We start from the raw sequence: 15,860 nt of genomic DNA, 5'->3' as shown, positions 1-15,860 counted from the left end.
CTTACTTACACTCCTCACAGCGCTTATTTATGAAATTTAGTCAAAGAATCCCGATTGTTGAGAAATAGTGGCCTCGCATTTATCCCAAACCTGAAAATCTACCGACCAAGCAGACCTCCGCGGTTAAGCGACATTGTAGCATTTAAATTCGTTCGGACAATGTTTGATTATCATCACCTTTTGAGTGCTTTGCAGCTGCTGCCTACGATCTTGAACATGTCACCGTGTTTTGTAATAACTTCGCTCTTCAATTATTCAGCAAAAAGTTATAAAATCTGTTTTAGGAAAAATATTTGAAATTATATTGATTTTTCATTATCGTTCATCGGAACATTTTCAATTTCATTCCTTCAAATTTTTTCAATTCACTCTGGGACAACATTCCTATATCTGAAAAAAATTAAGATTAAAATTTGAATTTTTTTTTCGTTTTCGATATTGAAGCAATTACTTTTACCTTAAAAAAGTGCTTTAATTGTTTCTACTTGTTTCAGCGTAGTAATGAGCATTTTGTGAATATCCTCTTCGATTACAATTTTTCTTGAAATTTAGCAAAAATGCTGGCATTAATTCAACAACTAAGAGTTCAAAAAATTATAAAAACGTGAAAATTCTTCAAAATTTGCAGCGTGTTGTTATAAAAATTGCAAAATTTTTGTGCCTTTATCATCATAAGTCGGCCAGATTGGCAGCTTTAAAACATTCATATTCTTTCAAAAAACAATTCAGAGGTCACTTATTTTTTTGAAGTCGATTTTAAGGGAACAGGATTTTTCAGATTGTTTGAAACAAGTTATTCGAAGACCTGAGCTCAAATATACTGCAAGTTTTTTCAAAAATTGAAACCACTGCTGAATAAATTTTTGCACCGTAGTTTTTGACACCAAGTTTTTTCCTGAAAGTTAATTTTTTGTCTAGTAACGGTATAATTTGATTTTTTAAGCACCAAAGTGGCTCCGAAAATTTGTTTGTTTTTTTTTCGGAACCGGTTTTTATATTTCAAAGAGGTTTGCAGAGCTTGGTGTTTTTCTGTAACAACAATATGAAATCATTAGAAAAATCAGTATAAAAAGATTGCCGGTATACAGACAGAACAATTTTTCTGTGTGTGTCTATAAAAATTTCTGAAAGGTTTTTCCTATTGATGCAGTATTGTCTTTTTTTGATGTAAAGCAGTTTGTTGAAAAATTTAATCGCGTTAACGTTTTTTTTAGTGTGTTTTGGGATTTTTTTCAATATTAGTGTTTTGCTAATTTTTTCATTAGTTACGGTTTTGCTGCTCATGTTGATTGCCATAAAAGTACAGATCTAGTGCATTGATGGGTTTCTTATACAACGATTGAGGCTCCGTAGTTTCTCTTATTGTTCCTAGTATCAGCGTGATTTTAGTTCAGTAAGGTTTGTCTCTTATCTCTTCAGGTATTTTTAATTCATTTAGCCCTCTATAAAGAGTAGTAGTTGCTGAAATGTATTCGTTCACAAAATTCTAGTTTCGGAGTTTAGCACTAATTAGCAGTCTTTTTTTGCATTGAACATTGAAATTAAAAAACCTTCGGGTATCGAGACAACTTAAGATACTTTTCATCTGAAAAATTAATTTTGATTTCTTTTCCAGGAGACTGTTGTAAATTTCAACTTGCGCTCTTTCGGGGGGAGGGATTGAACTATGGTATCGATGCCCTCGAGTATCACAGGTGCATTATAGATTTCTCATCATTTCCTCGGAAGACGGTCAATTATCTCAGTGTGAGTTATTGTCAAGGTCAAAAATAGATCGTTAATCTTTGCGAAATGTTAATTTGTTAATTTTTGCAAGTTTTTTTTATACGGACAAAACTTGTATATCCCTCTCATCATTGATTTAAACTTTAAGACAGATGGACATTTTTGAATCAGATTCCTCAGAATACAAAAGCCAGAAAGATCCGTAAAAATGTGAAGAATTCTTTTATTCGGAACTAATTTACGACTTTTGTTTGAAAATTGCTTATGACCCAGATCAAATCAAAATTACAAAAACAGGCCATCTGAAACGATTCCATAATCAAAGTTGATGAAACATATTTTCGATTTTTCAGTCAATTTTCCCAGTTTTTTTGCATCGCAAAAAAAATTATTTTCACCTCAACAACCTTGCTCCACTGAATAAAAAATAATAAAAATGATAGAACCGAGATATTGAATTTTTACTAATTTGAGCCACATGAACTATCAGTTATCACCCCAACCCTTTCAAGATATTTTATTTAGTGAGATCTATCTATTATCTTTTCCCGCTGTTTTTAAAGGGTTTGAAAAATGCCCCAAAATTGAAATTTCCTTTTATTTGCAGGGGTTAGAACAAAACCGACTAACCAGTTATCAGATAGTTATCAGTCATCAATTGTTGAGACAATTCAATTCATTTAGGTTCGTTACCATCCTGCGCATGGTAATATTGTCACTGCTGTTGGTTTTGGAAACGGGGCTATCGATTATATCCGAGAAGACAAGAGAGTTGATCCCAACATAACTCACCATTTTCCAATCAAGGTTAACAACATACATGATAATATGTGGTACACGGCAAAATTTATACCAATGAAAACTTATAAACTATACCAATGAAACACGGCCGTAAATCAAAAACTATTGGAATCGTACAAATAAAGATATCGTGAATTCTCGCTAAATCAGCAAAAAATTCGAATGTTTTGGCTCCTCCGGTGCAACATTTGTGTAACCGAATTGACCTGCAAATTCAGCTTTAAAATTATCTAAAAAATTATTTTAGTTGCTATTATTCACCAAACTAATTATCAAGTTTTTAATAAAATTAGGTGTTTTTTGTTCAAAGTTGCGAGGAACGATAAAAGTTAGTGAATCGTTCATCTGTGTTGATCAGGACACTTTTAAAAAACCCTAATTCTTAAAACAAGGGCTATTTAGAGCTCTATTAGTGGTTTTGTGAGCTCTATCGACTTCTCAAAATTCAAAAAGATCACATTTAGCAAATTTGAGCCATTTTTGTTCAAATTTTACATGCAGATATGCTTCCTTTTGTAAATTCAGGTTAATTGGTATCGAAACTGCACTCTTACAAAACATGTTTGGTGCTTCTAGAAATAGCATTTGAAAAAAAAAATTGCAACATGAATCAACGTAACAGATTTTTTTCATTGAAACTACAATGCTGATTTAAATTAACCGGACAAAACGCGTTAAAATTAAAATTTCAAACGCGTTTTTCTCAAGTTGGGCTGAGTTTAAGTGAAAACTTATGAACACAAAACTTGCTTAAATTTTTAGCAGAATTAATATGGTGTAATTTGTTTTGCGAAATTCGGGCCCAAAATTTTACGCCAAAAATGAGTCATTTTGGCTATTCTTAGTTAATCAAAAATTACGTTAGTAGAAAATTACGCCAAAAGTACCCAGTCGATCACAGACATAATTATATCAAAATGAGCTCCTTACCCGCACCGAGCGCCCATGGATCATAATCGATTATATTGTGATAATATGGTCATTATCCATAAAATGACAAAATAATCGATTATAATCCATTAAAACGGTACGTAGCCCAACAAACTTTAAGAAGAGTATATTCTCCAGCATTGTTTAAAATTAATTTATTTTTGCTTGATAGACAAAAAAGGTCGTTTTTACTAAATAAAATACCAACTATTTATTTAAAAACAACTTTTAAACGGGTTGCAAATTTTTTTTTTTTTGGAGAATATATCCTTCTTAAAGTTTGTTGGGCTACGTAAGGGGCTCACTTTGATATAATTATGTCTGTGATCGACTGGGTATTTTCGGCGTAATTTTTGATTAATTAAGAACAGCCAAAATGACTCATTTTTGGGGTAAAATTTCGGACCCGAATTTCGCAAATCAAACTACACCATTTTAATTCTGCTAAAATTTTAAGCAAGTTTCGTCATCATAAGTTTTCGCTTAAATTCAACCCAATTTGAGAAAAACGCGTTTTAAATTTCAAGTTTAACGCATTTTGTCCGGTTGATTTAAATCACCACTGTATTTTAACTTGCTTAAATTGCTCTTATAGCAGTGCTGTAAGAGCAATTTAAGCAAACTACAATAGTTTCAATGAAAAATCAATTCAGAATTGTAAGAAAAACATGAGACTTTTGAAACTGCATCCACTTTAACGTGCTACTGCTTGAATAGAAAACATCATGAATTGGAAAAAAATTTCATAGCTAAAAGACTTGAGTATAACTTTTTTTGTAATTTTTTAATACCCTAGTAGTCATGTTTTAAACATTTCAATAATTTTTTTTTCTATAACTACTTAAGTCTTTAAGTTCTATAACATTTCAATAAGTAATTCAATATAATGCAAATGTACCACGTATTGTGAAAATTATCACTCGTCAAGAAGAAAAGTCTGGCCAATTTTGGTAGTTTGAGCATGTTTCGCAGCGCGAAACACTTAGCAGAACGGGTGAACTTCGCGTGGTTCAAAAGAAACGTGATCTGTTTCGACCAGCCATGGATCTGCTCATTGTATGGACCGTACATTTATTTAGAGTTCTGATTGTGCTATTGCAGTTTTGATGCGGACTTAACTTCAATTCAAATCTCATCAATCAGTTCCTGTTTTTTGTATTACTTTTAGAACATTTATTTCAGCAGAGGCGGATTTAAGGGGGAGGGGGCCTTCCGACCCTACCGCCCCCTGTACTATTTTGAGATATCCATTTTTGGTGACGGAACCTAAAATTTTTCTAAAGGCGCCTTCGGTGCCAATAAATACTAATTTTGAAGGGGGATTGCACGCCGAAAAAACGCGTTTTTTTTTTTGTAAAATTTTCCAAAAAGTGCCTTAAAACGCTTTTTTTTGGCCTGTTTTTTTTTCGAAATTTTGCCTGTGGCGCAGAAATATCGGCCAGAACAGGGTCTTAGTAGTGCTTTGGGAGAGCTCAGAAAATCAATAAATCAATTTGGTCGACCTAAAAAAAGGTCGACAAAACTTTTGAAGTTTTTTTTTGAAAATCCGCTTTCCCTTGAGAAAATCCTAGATCCGCCCTGTATTTCAGTACTGATTTTCAGTTCTCTAAATACAGGTAGTGTTCAGCGGAAAAAAAACTGACACCAAAACCTAGAAATTTGATGATTAACATCTGGAAGTGATTCTTGCGTCGAAGTTATGAGACAATCCACATTTTGACTCTGCAATAGAAACAATCAGATTTCAAGATTATTGTTTGTTTGGATCAAAAGTTTGTCTCTTTTTTGGAACTGGATCTAAAGCAATAACCAAGTATTGATGTTCAATTTGATCTAATATTTTCAAACCGCAGTGTATGACTTTACAAATTTGAATAATTTTTCAAAATTATTTTCAAGAAGGCTCGCAAAAAAAGTTCAATGAAGGATGTTGAGGATAATTTTGAAGATTATGTATTTTTAGTAGCTGAAAAGGTTTCTTAGGACCTGTTTAGTTTTGTCGCGCTTATTCTCTTAGCCCAACACTTTTTGAAAGTTCAACTAATTTCTTCTAAGTTTCTAAATGCTTCTTCCAAAACTCTATTGATTTGTCATGAGACGACAATTCGTCGCAAGCCACAATTGATTGCAAGCGACGATTCGCAGCATTTTTAAAAGGCGACACTTCGCACCAACCGTCTATTCGTAGCGAGCGACATTTAGCAGCACGATTTATTTTCTTATTGAGGGGGATTACCGGGGATAAACTTCAAGCGGGCAATCAAAAACTACAATTTAGCACCAATTTTGAATTAAAAATTAAATTGGAATGAATTAAAACCAAAAATAAGAGTAATTGAACATTAGTCGCATCTAAAAAACCTTACTTTCAAGTCATTCGTTTAAGTTCCGTCTGGCAAATCAGTACACTTATTGATCCCAATATGCCTTTAAACTTTGTCATGAGCAAGCAAGGAAAACTGAAATTGGTCCACAATGGAGAAACTTTCAATCTAAACTGATACTGCAAACCTAAGCTTGAACCTAAGCTTTCAAGGTTGAGACTTTTCTAAGTTTAATTTGTCTTAAAACATTGGATTAGCATGACTGCAAGGCATGCGTTTCATCGGGGGAAAACTTGCCACACCCTGCGGAACACAATAATAACCCCTCGAAAAGGCTAACTTTTTGAAGACCGGGGGTATTTTTTGGGGGGGATCAAAAATTGTTTCTTGTAATGTTCTAAGCCTGTAAATTAAAAAGGGTTAAACTTGCTATCAAACAGAAAAAAAAAACAACATTGGAGCCTCCCAGGATCGGTTAGGTGGAAAATGCTGGGTATATTAGTCTCGAAACTGTTGTTAACTTGCCTAAAAACAAGTCCCTCGCCAGAACTGTTCAACGGCAACGAACAACCTCTTTACGCCCCCACTCCTTATAAGTCAATGATGTGCCTTTCGCGTTAAGCAAGACCCTGACGAGTTATAATTTACGCCTTTTCGATTTCAGACCGGTTGAAAATGCCGAATGTTAATATTTGTCATCGACGAGATCTTTGAAGTTTTGGAAAGCAACGCAGTCCGGCACCTAGGTTGGACGTTTAAAGCATGTCCCGCGTTAGTTTATCAAACTCTTACAAAACATGCAGTGATTAATGATCAAATTGTTCCATTAGTCTTTTTTTTTCTTCAAAAAAATTGAACAGCAATATATCCGAGCCGTCATAAAATTAAAAAAAAAAACAATACAGGACTTGAGCTCTCACAGATTGTATTAGATTTTGAAAAAGCTTTAGTTAACGCTTTTCAGACGATATTCAGTTGAGTAGCTAAAAAATCGCTTCAGTCATTTTTCTCAGACCATTTGGTGCAAATTTCAAGAGATCGAAATAGCACCAGTTTATCGGGAAGATAAGAAATTGCGCATGCTTTTAAAGTCAATTGTTGCTCTGGCACTAATACCCGCGGTTGACTTTGAAATTGGCATGGCTGCTCTATGCTCTGAAGTTACCGAGAAAAGTGATGAGTACCGTTACTGGATTATTTTGAATCAACTTGGGTTTAAATGATTCTCCGAGGACGCGCGGGGGACGCTCTATGTATGACACTAGGATTTCGGGAAATCCGAATTTAGCTATCCAGTGTTCGTAGAGTGTTGTATATGCATAGTAAGCATTACAATGGGGTACTGGGTTGAGTGCTACGTAGTGTGTAAATGCAGCAACAATGACCATTATATAGGAGTTTCCTTCTGAAGATGGCGAAATTGGTCCTTATGTGTCAAGTTATATTCTGTGATTGAAATACAAACTGTGTCCTTTAAATTCTTGTTTTTCTGCGATTTGTTTTTGATTTGGGTCGGGTTTATTTAATTGACATATTATACAATCGTTGCATAATCTTTTAATCCAAATTGGTGCATTGGGGAAATAAAAATTTTGGATAAAATTAGAGTACGTCTTTTCTGATCCTGGATGTCCTTTAGTATGTAGGGTATTTGAAGTATTGAATGCTATTAGCATCACACTTAAGGGTAGACAAGGTACTTTAAAATCAGTTGTTTTATATTCTAAAATATCTGTGTTTTCTTTCATAGTAGTATTATTGAATTTTTTTGAATTATCTAAGGAGTATTTTGTTTCCTAAGATTGTGGTATCAGCTTTGGTTGGTTTAGTTATATACTTGTGCCATGATTTTAGTTTTCTGATGACGGGATCGAGGTTTTGATATTTTTGTAATAGTTCTAGTGTAATTTTTTCTGTTGTTGGTAGAAAAAAAAGTTTTCTATTTCTGTTTTGGATAGGGGTAATGTGTCAAGTGGGTCATGTAGATTGAAAACTTGATTTATCGTGTATTTTGAATCATTTGGTAACGGTCCTGATAAACTTATTGTTTCCGTTAAATTTTCCTTTCCAATTAAAGGGAATGGGTCTTTTTTTGTGGTTGTTGTTTAATTCGCTTTTGTTGAGTATTGTTTTTGATCCAATGTGAACATGGAATCGGCTTAAATGTAGATGTGCCTAAATCATTTTCATAATGGTTGTTTTGACACTCTAAATAGAGTGGAAAATGTTGTAGATTGTTTATTTGTGATTGATCTATGTCGGTTTTTACTGAAAATTTGCATTCCAATCGTTTCATCTTTAGCGAGATAGATTTTTATATTTTGTGGTATTTCAACTGTTGTTTTCCTTGTTAGTAGTTCAGGTGGCGTATTTCTACTACGAGTATCAGGTAGTGCAAGGTTTTTTCCTGCTGTCCATACTATGTGTAAGTTTGGAAATTTCATTCAAATTAATTGAAATCTGTAAACTAGATGATTCGGATTCGATTTTTGTGCAAAAAGAAATATGATAGGTTTCTGATCCGTAAACAAAACTGTTGGATGTTTTGATCCAAGTATCAAAAATTCATATTCTGTGAGGGTATATATGATAGCTGTGCGTTCTCTCATGAGAGTAGAGAGCCGTAATTCAGCTTGTGTAAATAGGCGGGAATTTGCTGATATAAGATTCATGTTATTTGTTCCATTGTGGGATTGTAGTAATGCTGCACCGATGCCAAAATTTGAAGCATCGCACATTGCATAAAATGGTTGATTGGGATCTGGAATTGTATTTGAAATTTTTTGTTAAGAAGTTTTTTGACTTCTTCAAATTGTGTATGGTATTCTGTTGTCCATTCAAAATTGTTTTATCGTCTAAGAATGTTACAGAATGGTCCTAAGTATAATTGCATTTTGTAGACTTAATTATTTATGAAATTTAACATTCCAAGAAATTCTTGGATTTTCTTTTTGTTTGTAGATGGCTGGAGTTTTTGGATTGCATCTATTCGTGACTTCAAAAGGGTTATAGTGTTTTTCTCTATAATGTGTCCGAGAAATTTTACGCGTGTTAAGAAAAACTGTGATTTGTGTGGGACTGCTTTCATATTTACTTTTTGTAAATTTTGGTGATATTTTCTAGAACTGCGAACATCTCATCTTTAGTTGGTGATTGCATAAAGACGTCGTCTAAAAATGTGATGCCTTTTTCTTGAGTATCAGTGGTCTAAAAGTTTTACTCATAAAGGCTGAAAAAACTGCTGATCCTATGGTTATGCCATAGAAAAATCTATTAAATTCATTTTGTTGATTTCCAATAACAAATTGTGTTAATCGTCGTGATTGTTCGTCTAGGGGCACTTGATTATATGCACTATTCATGTCTGCGGTTGTGAAGTATTTACTGTTTACCTTTGTTAAAATTACTTGAATTGGTTCTATTGGCCAATTACATTTAGATTCATCACTGGGTGAATTTAGATATCTAGCGTCTAGAACTTTTTTTTAGTGATTCTCCTTTGGCGAGAATAATGACCGGGTTGATAAAGGTGTTTTCTTTCGGCTGTTCTTCTTTGTTTACTGGGGATATGATTTCATATTGTTTTAGAATGTCAAGTAATCTATTAACTTTGTCATGTAAGTGGAAAGGTACTTTGCTTGCCCTTTGTTTTTGAAAACTGCATCAAGTTTTAACGGTAGATGGAGTGGTGAATTTATTTTTTCAACGTCGAACTTAGATGTGGCATAAACTGTTGGATATCATAATGTTGGTGATTTTGAATGTTGTTTCAAAATAAGGTGTTTTTGTAAAATTGTCCGTGTTTCTTTTTTTTCGTTGCTTATTATTTTGTTTATTGATAATTCTTCATCAAGAACTGATGATTGACATATATCTAATAATTGTAATAGATTAATTACTCTATATGCTACTTCTTTTGTGGGAGAAGTCGTGGCATTGGTTTCACAATATCCTAGGAGTCCTAAAGGTCGGGTTAATTTATATGGTGAATTATTATATACATGTAGAGAAATGATATCGGAGTTTGAGTTTTTCATGTATAGTTTCGAGGAAATTGTTACTCTAAAAAATTTGTGAATAAGTCTAAAATCAAGGTCAGACATATAGAGATGTTGTCTGTTTTGATTTTTGTCGTATTGATGAACTTGTTTGATCGGGAAGTCATAAATGTATCCTGAAAGTGGTTTAAGATGTTTTCTTTCTTTCTTATAGATGGGGTAAAATTTTGAAAAGAATGGTGGTTGTTTGTTCATTCTTTGGAAGAAAGTTAAAGCGGCGTTATGCATTCTTGTATATTTATCTTTAATATCAATTTTACTGTCTAATATATTGATAGTTGGTATGTATTTAGTGATGAAAGAGATTCCAATCTGTGATGTGGTGGTTTTGCTTAAATGGTTTATTTAAGAGTTTATTTTGTTCCATTGTTTTAGTAGGAACAAGGAAAAGTTGGATTTTTCCATAGTTTGTTAAGGTTGAGCCTTGTGCTGTTGCTAGTCTACTGGCTGTTTTCACAGGTGTTAGCTTTGGATGTGAAATTTTGATTTCTTTCCAAGTTGGAATTTTAATGATATTCGATTCTGCTCCAGAGTCTATCAAAAAACTTATTTCGAGGTCTGGTGGTTGAAATTTTTTGGTTTTTGGACTTTCTAAGAGGAATGGAATTGTCCAATTTTTTTCTTTTGGTGGTTTCTTTGGTATATTTTGATAAATATAATTTGTACTTGAACATGGTGCTTGTTCTTTTTCAGATTTGTGTCATGTCGTTATTTCATTTGCTTCTTGCTCTATTGGTATGTTATTACTGCTAGGTCTATTGTAATAATTTAAAAAAAGTTCCAATTGATTTTCATAGACATGTGAACGAAATAGTTGTTCGTACGTAACGGTTTCATAGTCATTTTCAACTTTTATCATGTTGACTACAATTGTGTTTTCTGTATCGCTTTCACTGTCTGTAGATTCGCAATTTATGTGATTTAGTTGTAATTCAGTCTTTTCTATATTGTCAATACCAGAGGGGTCTAAATTGGTTTCTTCAGTTGTTTGTACTTGATTTATTTGTCTTTGATGTTTTGGTGTGTTACTTCTATATTTGTTGTGAGAATCAGAATAACGTGTATTATTCCTATGAGGTGATTGGGAGTAGTTTCTTTGTCTATTGTTTTAAATATAATTTCTATTTTGTGAATTATTTCGTGATCTATTTTGATAATTTTTGTAGTTAGATCTTTGGTGATTTGATTTGTTTTTCGAATAATCTCGTGATCGGTTGTTATATCGTTGATTTCGATTATTCGAAAAGCTTCTGTTTCTATTGTTGGAATAATTTCTATGTCTATTGTACGATGAATTTCTTGATCTATCATTTGAATATTGTCCATCCCTAGAATATGAATGGTAACTGGTATCAAACGAATAATTTGGTCTGTTTGAGTTTGATTGTGAATAATTTTTTCGATATTGAGTATTTCGGCTTTTTGATCGACTATATCTGTTTTGTGAGAAATTACGTGAATTTCTTTGGTCTGGTGATCTACCTCTGTAATCAGAGTTATAAGTTGATTCATTTCTTGAATAATTTGAGCTGTTTGGAAGTGGTTTTCCAGAACTATTATTACTGTGAATGTTTTTTTTTGGTGAATTTTGATCTTTTTTCATGTATTGATAAAATGACTTGTTTGGTTCTTTGTTCTTTTGTGGTTTATTCTGATTGTCTTGTTGTTTTTGTCTGCATTCAGCAATGCTATGTCCGTATCTTCGGCAGTAGTAACACCTTTTTCTGAATGATAGTTTACCTTTAAAATTTAGGTTTTCAGTAATTTTTTCGGATAGATCTATAGCTGAGTTGTGTATATTATTTATCTGTGTTGTAGTGGTTTGAATATTATTAACAAATTGTAGTTTGAGATTTTCTGTTTCTTCAAATTTCATAGAAATTTCTGCCTGTTCTACTTTATCTACTAGTTTTCCAAAATCTAAATCTGGTTCTCGAATTGAGGAAGGATGTGATGCTCTCTTTTTGATTGCTATTTTCCGCAATTGAGGGGTTAGGGTCATCATTAAAAACTCTGTCATTTTAGTCTTTTCATAATCATGAGTGTTTAGTGATTATGCTTTTCGGACTAGTGTTTCGATCCTTACTGCTAGTTGTTTGATCGTTTCGTTTGGTAGTCTACGATTTTTGTTGCATAAAACACTTTGATGTTGTTTGTTCCTTTCTGAATCAAAAATTTTTGAAAACTCTTGTGGGAATCTTTTCCAATCTGATTTTACTTCTTGGGTAAATCTGAGAACCATTTTTCAGCTGCGCCATCTAGTGTGGTCTGTATTAATGCTGTACGTCTATGTATCCAATTTTGGTGAAGTGATGTAGTTTTTGGTTCAGGTCCTATATTTAAGATTAAATTTGCTGTGACTGCACTTAAATAATCTTCTACAGATTATTCAGTGTCTGTACCTGTAAATACCATCAATTACTTGTTTGATATAATTGATGATCCTCCCATTAAGTATGAAATCATAGTCATTTGAAGTGATTCTGTGGCATTTGGCACTTGTGAAAAAATTGTAAGTTGACTCTTTGTGATTTAATGTTGTTGTAAATAATAAGGTAGCGGGATTTCATTTTGCATTTGCTTTGGTTGATAATAATCTGTATTAATTGGGTTTGTGAATAAAAATTATTATTTTGAGATGCGTGATTTGATCTAGATTGTCTCATATGTTGTTCTTGTGGATATGGTTCAAAAATATTTGGTTGATTTACGTGATAAAAGTGGAGTCTTTGGTTTTGAGAAAATTGTTGATGGTTTTGGTTATAAAAATCTCCATCATCTGATGAAAGATAATTAGGTGTATCATAAGGTGTTTTATGTCTATTTTGGTTTTGCTGTCTATTTTTTTTATTTTGCTGAAAAAAGGATAATTTTCACATTGGTCTTGTGAAATACGTGGGTAATCATTAAAATTTACGAAGTTTGATGATGGTTGTTGGAAATTTTGTCTTTGCAAAAATAAATGATTTTGCGTGTTTGCACGAGGGGGTTTAGTTGTTTGTGGTCTATTTACATACTTATAATTATGTTCTGCAAAATTATTTCTAGTGATTGTTCTTTGTTTTTGCGTTGGTTTCGTCATTGGTCTAAGCGTTTGGTAATCCAATTGTGAATATTTTGGAACAACGGAGGGTTTAACCGTAGATTGTAATGTTACCTATGGTAATGTGGGATTTTTGGGTCTTGGAGTTGTAAGATTTAGATGTATTGGTGAAATATTTTGTTGTGTTGTTGTTGCTACTGTTTCAATTTTTTCTTCCTTTGTGAAACGTGATGGTGATTGAATATCTTGCTGTGTAAGATTTCTAGTTCCATTTAGGTTTTCTTGTTGTATGATGGTTGAGTTTACACTATTATTTCCTATTCTATCGGGTAGAAATGAATTGAAATTCAAAGGTGTTGCGTCAGTTGTGAGTGGATATACTTTAACATGACCTTTGTGAATAGAAATTGTGCCTACTGCTTGACTTGAAATATCTGTTGGTATGTTCAGGAATAGTGGATGAGACCATTCAGGGTCCCAAATATAATCTGACTGTTCAGCTAATACATTGTCATCAGTTGAACTTTGAAGTCTAAAATTTTTTCTTGCTTGTGAGATTAGATCAATATGAATTGTGAAATAATCAATGATAAACCATCTAAGATTTTTTGTAAATCGTGTTGAACAATTTGTGAAACTTCGTTACTGATTAAATTTTCACGGATTCTGTGTAAATATTCGTAGAATATTGTAATATCATGTCTTACAGTTGTAGGTTTTGATGTTTAAACTGGTGAAGTTCCTTGAGATTCTGGGTTTTCTAGTATAGATGGATATTTATAAATTATTTTGAATACATCATTAGTGGATATTGAATTCGCTCTTTGTGAATTTTGATGTTGTATATTTTTTATGTATTCTGTGAATACTTTTGAAAACTCTATATCTACGTCGTCTGTTTGAAGTAGATATCTACCATGAATTTTACTTGGTGAATGGATTTCTATGGTATAGATTCCGTACTGTTGTGTTAGATTACATATTCCTTTTAAATACTGATCAACAAATTGTCTTTTGATTTTTATTTCTGGAAATTTGGCTTACATGGACTAACTCCTCTTTCAAATGAATTTGCGATTAAATTTTGACAAAATTGTGTTTGTCCTCTGTTATTAGTGAGTGAATTGATTAAAAATGAGAGGATGGATTTTTTGTTTTCTTCGCTGTCTTCATTTTGACTTTTTTTGTGTTTCTATGACTGTTAATTTGTAGTTTTCATTGTGTTTTATTGGTAGATTCCAATTGTATAGACTTACTGGTTTGTTTTTGTTTGTCTTTTTTATTCTTCGTTCTCATTGTATTGATGATTGTGATGTGGTTTCTGAGTCAGAAAAATATAATGTATCAGTAACTTGGTAATTTTTTTTTACGGAGTCTTTTAATCTGTAAAGTTCTTCTAAATTACTGGTTTCTGATTCGGAGGCTGCGTTTCTTCGCTTTGAAAATGTTTTTCGTGTAATCTGTCTTTGTTTGCTTAAAATTTTTCTTGTGATTGTCCGTCTTTTTGTTCTAATATATCCTACTGATTGTGTATGTGGAGTGATTACTAGGTCATATTTTTCGTTTTTATTTCACAATTGTGTAATATTATTGTTTGTTTATTTCCTAAATTGCCTAGTGACATAAGGCTTAGGATGACGGATGCAATATTGGGATTAGTGATTTTTAATGTCTTAAACTGTTAGTTCTTAAATTTTTTTGTGGTTAGCCTAACTTGGCTCATGTTTTTCAGGGTTGGAGAGAAAAGTATATATATCGGTTCCTGAGAATAATTGTTACTTTCTCGTGGCAAGTCTAAGTTAAGGTGTTAACTTACTTAATCTTACTTAGGGGTAGTGATTGTGTTCAAGGGTTGGAGAATAGTAAATCGATCCACAAGGTTCAGGTATAATTAGAACACAAGTAGCTCGTTCGATACTATTTTAAACTTACTAAGTTTAAGTATTATCCTGAGTCAGGTAAGAAGGGGGTCAAGTGAAGGATAAATAACCGAAGTTCTTCACTGTTTATCCTATATAGAATGGTTAGTGTGGTTGAAAAATTTCTATTAGTCTTGGGTCTTGAGGAAGGGTTGGATAGTGAATCGACGTTTGAGGTCGTTTGAGACTTTACTAATTGTGTGGGGGAAAACAAAATTGTTCTATTTGATCCAAGGATAAAACTTGATGATCAAGATATAAAATTAATGAAATTAAATTAAATTAGGTAAAAGTGAATTAAAGATCCAAGGAAAGCCTTGATGATCTGTTAGATTTTAAAAAAAAATTATTTATCGAAAATTAAGAAATAGGATAGGCCTATTTTTATAATTTTTATAATTTTATTTTTGAAGAAAACGACTAGAGATGTTTTTATCAGTCGTTCTTGTACAATAATAGGTTTAGCGCCTATGATGGTCGTTGAAGATTTTTCTTCAAAGATATTTTGTTTGCGAGTGAAAATCTAAATTCATCGGTAATAGAATTCTAAATATAAAAGGTTGTGTTGACTTTTGCCGTACGACCATGAAACTTAATGGTAAGTTTCTTTGTAGTCGTATATCGTCTCTCGTCCGAGGTCTTCTTCCATTACCGGGTAGTTCTCGTTTTGTTCGGAGTGATGGCTCAGATCTATTGAGTCGTAGAGACATTTCAATTAAATTATTGTCATGTAACATTTTTGGGAATGTTTTTTGTCTCAGTCTAATCTTATTTGGTTAGTTCTGAGCTAATTTGTTTGTTAAGGTCTTGTTCGAGACTTTTGATCGCACCAGATGAGTTGGGATGGATGTTCTAACTCATAGAGTAATTTCAGATAGGGTACACTGTCTGCTCGTCACGCTATCTTATTTTTGGTCGGATAGATTCGTGCAACTTTTTAATCTGATACCGATCTTAATCTTACTCTTATATCTCATAGTCTCAATAGATCTAGAGTATACTGGTTTGTTACGAGTCGGTCTCCTGTAGAAAGCTACTAAGTTGTAAGTTAAATTCAAAA

General features: G+C 32.7%; 1 protein-coding gene and 1 long non-coding RNA gene across 2 annotated transcripts in view; one reads left to right on the top strand and one right to left on the bottom strand.

Annotated features, from left to right (window-relative positions):
* The window catches only part of LOC134855596 (UDP-galactose translocator-like), a 433,562-nt gene that overhangs the window by 164,921 nt on the left and 252,781 nt on the right, over positions 1-15,860 (bottom strand). The window lies entirely within an intron of this gene.
* On the top strand, positions 1,654-4,529 carry LOC134855133 (uncharacterized). Its single transcript, XR_010164453.1, has 3 exons — positions 1,654-1,746; positions 2,410-2,532; positions 4,385-4,529. It is a non-coding gene; the product is annotated as an uncharacterized LOC134855133 (long non-coding RNA).

Source organism: Symsagittifera roscoffensis, chromosome 10, assembly GCF_963678635.1.
Source record: "Symsagittifera roscoffensis chromosome 10, txSymRosc1.1, whole genome shotgun sequence".
Taxonomy (NCBI): domain Eukaryota; kingdom Metazoa; phylum Xenacoelomorpha; order Acoela; family Convolutidae; genus Symsagittifera; species Symsagittifera roscoffensis.
Note: the sequence above shows the minus strand (reverse complement) of the source record. Positions and strands in the feature narration are given on the sequence as shown.